Consider the following 7,286-nt stretch of genomic DNA (forward strand, 5'->3'; position numbering starts at 1 on the left):
CCCAGCCCGGCTTTCTCATCTGTAAAATGTGTTGACAATGCCCACCCAGATAATGGTTGAAAGGACTCGTGAAACCACGTAGGAGGCACAGGCAGACAGGAACTTGTAGGGTCCATGAGTGAGCCTCAGTGCCAGCTCCCCCAGGCTAGCTTCCAGTCTTCACACTGTCTAGGCCAGAGGAGTCTTCCTAAAACAGAGGACTGTGTGGAGCACTTCTCCATGGAGAAGCCTCTTGCCTCAAGTCAGTGACACTGTCCTCCAGCCGCACCCGACTGTACATGTGCCCAAGCTCATCATGCTTTTTCCCAAACCCTGTCCGTCAGGAAAACTCCTACTCACCCCGCAAAACTCCATGTGAGATGCCCACTCTCCCATCTAAAATGCCTCACAGGATTGCTCTAAGAACCAAAGAAGAATATACATGTGTGAGTATGGTTGCCAAGTGAGGAGCATCACACTCATGACTGTCCCCATTACTTATTAGAGCAACCATAACCAAGAATGCAGCAGTGGGCAGGAAGTATTACTGGGGATAGGAATTAGCAGGAAGTTTTTCTGGCTTGGAACTTAAGCCCAACCTTGGCAGATGGTAGAATTTTCAGAGAGGAAAGGAGCAAATTGGAGGCTAGTGCGGCAGTGTTAAATATGGCTGCAAAGTCCTTGGTCCTTCTCCCATTGAAGGGTGGGCCCTATGGCCTCTCCTCTTGAATCCAGGTGGGCTTGTGACTACTTCAGCCAAGACAATGTGGCAGAAGTGTTGCTGGGTAACTTCCAAGGCTCACTCATAAAAGGCCATATGGCTTATAACTTGGAGTCCTAAGTTGCCATCTAAGAAGGAAGTTCAAAACCTGAGACCTCCATGCTGTGAGGAAGCCCAAGCTCCATGAGGAGTCACATGGGGGTGCGCTGGTTGACAGTTCCAGCCTTCTAGCCAGCCCAGCCCAGGCACCAGCCATGCGAATGTAGAAGCCATCTTGGAAGTGGATCCGCCAGCAGCAGGTGTCCCAGCCCCCAGCCATTTGAGTTGTCTCGGGTGGGCCACTGAACCACACAGAGTAGAGTGGAGTTGTCCCTACTGTGCCCTTTCAGGACAGAATTCCTGAGCATAATAAAGTGGCTGTAGTTTTAATCACTGTTTTGGGGCTGTTTGTTATGCAGCACTAATTAACTAGAACAGGTGAGAAGATCAGAACTTCCTGGTGCTTAAAGCCAGCCACACAGCCCCTTAAAGCAAGATTGTCTTAACCTGGAAGTCAGTCCCAAGAACAGGTTCTCCCCAGTGCTCTCGGCATTCCCCAGCCCAGCCTGGCCCATAAGCAGTGCTTGGGGCATGCAGGGTTGCTGGGGTACTCCCAAGCCACTCCCAACACCTGGAAGGAGCCTCCCCTCCTTGGGATGCTCAGGGGCCTTTGCAGCTTGGATGACTGTGGACCCAGAAGCTCTGGGGAGTTATCCAGGTTCTATGTGGCATGAGTATCCCTCTGTGCCTCAGTTTCCCTACCCATGGAATAGGGCCTGAAACTCATAATCTCTCTGATCCCTCTCGGCTCCTACCCCGCCTTCCTGGAGGCCTTGTTCATTCTCATGTGTGTCTCCCTCACATCCTCTTACCCACGTGACTCTGCCTGCCATGAAAGCAGGAGTCATGACTACAGTCTCACGGTTGAATGTTCTGCACCTGGCACCCAGCCTAGGCCGGAGGATGGATGCCCCACCACTGGTGTTTTCTGAATGAATCAATGAGTCAGTCAATAAATGGAGTGAACGAATGAACAAAAGAAAGAACTCTTTCTATACTCACTCGATCCGTTAATACCCCCTCCCATACAATAAGGATTCCCTTATAGCAGCCCTAGGAGTCTACCCTTGCATGCCTCACATGACAGGGAACTCATCACCTTTCAAGATAGCCTATTTCCTGTTGGGGCAACTCTGGTCAGAGAGTATTTCCCTGAGCTGACCTCATCCCTGGCACCCCCGCCAGGAGAGTGGCTGAGGGAAGGAGTGCCGGGGGGCAGAGGAAGGAGCCCTCAGTCCCCATGGTCCACAGAGCTTGTGTCTGGTGAGTGCTGAGAGCAGGTGGGGGGACTCCAGAGCTCCAGAAACCCCTTGGCTCTCTCTGTGCTGGGCCCAGCTGAAGTCCCAGGGTGGGCGGGGGCAAGGCAGTGAGTCCTGCTCTGCCCAGGGCCCAGCTGGGATAGGGCCAGCGCACCAGGAGGTCCACAGAGGCAGAGAAAGTAACTGGGCGGGAGCGGAGCTGGGGCAGGACAGGTGGTCTGTGCTGTTTCCATGGCTCCGGTGCCTCTGCCTGCCTCACTGGCCTGGGAAAAACAAGCCGGGCACTGAGCAAACAGCGCCTGTGACCGCCCCGGACAAAGGCTGGGCTGTTTAGGCAACCGGGCGGCCAAATGGGCCTCCCTGGCAGAACATCGGTTTAGACTAGGCCCGTCGGGGCTGAGTTGCCAGGCCCCACAGCCTGTCCCTTGGGTCTCTGGGGAACAAGCTGGGGCTGGTGGTAGGGACAGGGAGTGGAGGGGAGAGGCTGGGAGGGCCGGGGCAGGCACTACCCCAGTTCTGCCCTCTGGGCACACAGTTCCCTTGCCCAGCCATTCAGGAGAATGAAGACAGCAGGATCTCAGTGGATAAAGGAATAGGGTTTCTCTGTCCGGCCACAGTGATGGGCTCAGCAGCGACATACCCCGTGAGCCTTCCACCCTCCCAAGGGGCATCCCCAAAGAGTGCCCAGTCCTGGGCCCATGTGTGAAGGGTATTTTTGCTGCTACTATGGACAGATGCTGTGTTTGGCCCCAAGCCAGCCAAACCCCGAACGCCAGAATGCAGTGGGGGAGGCGGTCCTCCCCCGGGGAGGGATGGGGCTGGGGACAAAAGCCCTCCACAGGGGCAACTCAGAGGCCTGCCCTCCCGGCTCAGGCTCCCGAGACAGAGCCCAGGGCCAGGCGGTGGCTGGCTCCACTAGTGGAGCACCCTGGACTGGCCGAGGCCCTCCCTCCCAGGGCCACTCACATGAATCTTTGCTTCAGGGCCGGCTTCTGGGGAGACCCAGAGGAGGACAGGAGCTCACAGACAGGCCTCTGTGGGTGGGTAGGTTACAATGGCGTCTGCGGTCCTGGAACTCAGAGGCAGAGGAGGCGGGACCCTGTCATCCCAATCATTGTGATTCAGCAGCATGGGAAGCCGAGGGGCACTGAGGCTAGAAGGACCCAGAGCTGAGGGACACTGGGCTGGCCTGCAGGGGAGAGGCTCTGATTTTAAGGAGAAAGGAGATAAGGATGGGGCCCAGGGCAAGGGGTGCTGCCTACAGAGCAGCTCCTAGGCCTGTAGAAGCTCCCTTGTCTGTGTCACTGTGGGCTCCCTGGCAGTGGCATTCCCAGCACCCCTCCCCCTGCCACATCCCCACTTGGGGCTGGACCACCGGCCTGCCTGCAGGGGAGCTTGTGGGGTCTCAGCCCAACAGCCTGGAGCCCAGGGGCAGGCAGCAGCATGCTCTGCTGACCCGGCAGCCACATGGGCCCCCGGAAGCTGCCTCCGAGGCAAGCTCGCACCAGCAGGAAGTCAGGGCTGCCCTGGAGCCAACACTGGGGACCGAAGGGAAGGACACAGGGGTGGGCAGCGGCAGCAACTGGACCCTGCGCGTACGTGACCCTATGCGAGCTCTGCAGCTCGAAGGGACCAGAGCTGGCCTGAGTTGGGCAGAATGGGCTGCACCTTATGCTCCAGATCAATGGGGCTGACCCACGGAAGCCAGGACCTTCGGGCCAACCCTGAAGGGACCACAGCTGAGGACTGTGTGCCCTGGAGGGATCCGAGATGGGGGGGTGTAGGGGCGGGGAACCCACAGGCGGGCACTGCCTCAGGGCCTCCCTCCTGTCTCATGGCTCCCAGGGGTCCTGCAGCCCCACACTCAGCCTCCTTCTGGGAGTCTGGGTGGCTGCACCTTCCATGGCGCCAGCCAGGCTTTGTGCCCATTTCCACCCCCTTGCCCTCACCTGCCCCAACCCACCACGCCTTGGCGGCCTCCTCTCGGGGCTTCCTGGCCTCCACCACGCTGCACCCACCTCCGCCCTCATCACCCAGGAGGCCTTCCCCGGCCTGGCCCGACTCAGGCTCCACAGCCTTCCACCAGCCTCCCGGCTGCTGGCAGTGAAATTCACAGGAGCTCCCTCTGGGGCAAGGGTGCCTCCGCCTCCTCCATGGCAGCGTCCCCAGCCCTGCACGGGGCCCCCAGTGAACACGTGGGCTGAGTAAATGAGTGAGTGCATGAGGGATGCATGAACACACGAATGAGAGAATGGCATTGGGGGTCCGTGAACAGCTTTGTTGCATTGAAGATGGTGAAGGATTTTCATCCTGGTCCAAGCATGGAGGCCTCTCTAGAAACCGTCCCTTCCAGCTCCATGAGGGGTGAACTCTGAGCTCAGAGGCCATGGGGCCAAGTGCAGAAAATGGCTTTGAACTCTGGGAGGAGGAAAGAAGCCACCCTCCAGGAAGGAGTAAGAACCGCTCTGGAACATTCCCAGGAAAGGTCGCTGGGGGGCAGACGTGAGCGGTTCCGCGGACTCGGCGGACCCAGATCCCCCCCAGGGCAGCCCCTGGTGAGTCAGGGCCTGAGTCAGCGCCCTCCGCGTTCCCAGAGGCCCCGCCAGGACCTGCAGCCCTGGGCGCCCCAGCAGCCCGGCCCTGCTCAGCGCAGCTCTGAGTTGGAACTTGCACTTTCCAGTAACTCGGACCTCCCCCCAACCGCCTTCCCAGGCGCCACCGGGCCCAGCAGATCGTCACCGTCCAGGTGCAGGGTGGGGGTGTGTGAAAGTCAGGCCCGGGACCCGGGCAAGTCGCTGCCGTGCCTGCTGGCTTCCCGGGGGACATCCTTCACCTTTGTGCGCCCAAACCCTCAGTGCTGCGGTTCCAACCCCCCTCCACATTCCCGCCTGCTCCTCCGGGCCTGCCCGTTCCCTCTGCCTTCCTGGGAACCTCCCTCTATCTCCGCATCTTCCGCCGCTCCCTTCCCTGCAGCAGCCAGCGGGCTCCGACTCTGGCTCTCCAGGGAACACCGCCCTTGGCGCCACGCCCACCTCCACCCGCGGCCACCTTCCCTCCCTCCCACCGCCAGACCTTCAAGACAGGATCTACCCCGGGCGGCCCCCAGCACAGGTCTCAGCCCCCTCCAGACTGGGGTTGTCGCCACCCTCCACTGAAATGGCGGCAGCCAGCTCCCTCCTGCCGCAGCCGGTGGCAGCCAGCTCCGGGCCTGGCTGGCCCCGCCCACCCTGTGTCTCGCGTGGCACCCACGGCGCTGTTCCTGTCCCGCCTGTCTTCTCGTGACCTCACCCGGCTCCAGATTCTCACATGTTTACGCCTTCCGCCCTGCCCAGCCCTGGACCCCAAGTCCCCTCCAATAGTTCTTTTTCCTTTCTTGTATTATTTATTTATTTATTTATTGAGAGAGTTTCGTTCTTGTCGCCCAGGCTGGAGTGCAGTGGCGCGATCTCGGCTCACCGCAACCTCCGTCTCCCCGGTTCAAGCGATTCTCCTGCCTCAGCCTCCCAAGTAGCTGGGATTACAGGCGCGTGCCACCACGCCCGGCTAATGTATTTTTAGTAGAGACGGGGTTTCAGCATGTTGGTCAAGCTGGTCTCTAACTCCTGATCTCAAGTGAACCACCAGCCTCAGCCTCCCAAAGTGCTGGGATTACAGGCGTGAACCGCCGCGCCCGGCTATCCCCTCCAATATTTCTGAGGCCAGCTGCCCAGAGAGGAGGGCTGGGTGGGGAGGACGGGGCCAGCAGCAGCAGGCCTGGGCCAGGAGACAGGCACGCACCTCCGCGGTCTCTGCAGTCCATGTCCACACAGCGGCAGGACGTCCACCCCCAGCCACCTGCAGCAGCCCCGCATCTCCACCGGGTCACCCTGCTGAGACCAAGAATGCCTCCCCCAGTGTCCCAACCCACGAGGGCTTCTTGGAGCTGAGCCAGGGCACCGGCCACTTCTGGATGGGGGCTGCTCATGACTTCCGACCTCTGTCTCGCTAGTTGGCATGAGAAGACTGGACTCCTTCTGCAGGCCTCAGGGCAGGGGCAGAGATCAGCCCCCAGGGATGTCACTGCCAGAACCCCAGATGCCCCAAGCCATCCGGACTCCCCCCGTGCAGTATCTCTGCTACAATAAAATGTACCCAGATCTGAGCCCTCTCACCTGGGCGACTGCCAATGTCCCCTGCGGCCCTATACGCCGCCCCCAGGAGCCCAGAGGATCTTTCTTTTTAAAGATATTCAGACCTCACAGATAAGTCTGCCCTGACCAGCCCCTCCCCAGTTCCCAGGCCCTATCCTGACAATGGCCACAACTTCAGAGCAGCTGAGACCTGCTGTGAGTGAAAAATGAGAAGCTGTTGTTTTAATTTTACTTTCTCTGATTACTAATGAGGTTATTTCTTCTCTGCATAAAAACTTCATTCGTGTTTAATTGGATTTTTGTCTTTTTGTTAATGTATAGGAGCTCCTTTTGTTCTTACATATATTATGAGTTCAAATTCTTATAAAGATTAATGTTTAGAGGCAAAATCATGGTTCGCATGCAAATACAAATTGAACACACCTAAGATTTTATTTAACTCATTAATAAGGGAACCAGTAACATTAAAACCAGTTCAAAGGAGAACTGGAAAGACAGATGTGTAGGCAACGAGGAAAGCTGAAACAGATTTGGTTATTGGTGCGAAGTGCTTAATATCATAGAGGGCAATAAAGTGTACTGTTTGGGATTATCTTTTCCATGGGACAGAATTCAATTCAATCTCTATGGAGCAAAATTCATTTGCATTCTGTGGGCAGGATCGTTGGCCTTATAATTGGTTTCCTATAAGTTAATTTCTCCCCTGACAGAGCTGTAAAACAGCTTAGTCCATAGCATAGCAGCTGAAGAAGGACCCCATCGAATCGGATCATTCCCAGCGGGGTCACTAGACAGATGCCACTTAGCACACCACTGAAAGGACACCCGCCGTAAGCCCATTTCCAAGTCTATGACTTTTTTTTCCTCTGTGCTACTTATCTTTTCACTTTGTTGTCTTTTGTCCTGAAGTGGTTATCATTAATCAATGGTTTCATCTGTGATTTGTGCTTTCTGTATCCTGTTTAAGACATCTTTGCAACCCATATAGAAACACACTCAATTTTTTTGCAAGTTGACTTAAAGTATTGCTTTTCAGCCAGGTGCGGTGGCTCATGCCTGTAATCCCAGCACTTTGGGAGGCCGAGGCGGGCGGATCAC

The 7,286-nt window shown here is 57.2% G+C and overlaps 1 long non-coding RNA gene across 1 annotated transcript; it reads right to left on the minus strand.

Moving 5' to 3' along the window:
* Positions 1–4,302: 4,302 nt before the first annotated feature.
* LOC131382023 (uncharacterized) lies at positions 4,303–5,262 on the minus strand. The gene is made up of 2 exons (XR_009211173.1): positions 5,131–5,262; positions 4,303–4,476 (listed from the first exon to the last, which is right to left on the minus strand). It is a non-coding gene; the product is annotated as an uncharacterized LOC131382023 (long non-coding RNA).
* Between the last annotated feature and the right edge of the window lie 2,024 nt (positions 5,263–7,286).

This window comes from Hylobates moloch, unplaced genomic scaffold (genome assembly GCF_009828535.3).
Source record: "Hylobates moloch isolate HMO894 unplaced genomic scaffold, HMol_V3 SCAFFOLD_19, whole genome shotgun sequence".
Taxonomy (NCBI): domain Eukaryota; kingdom Metazoa; phylum Chordata; class Mammalia; order Primates; family Hylobatidae; genus Hylobates; species Hylobates moloch.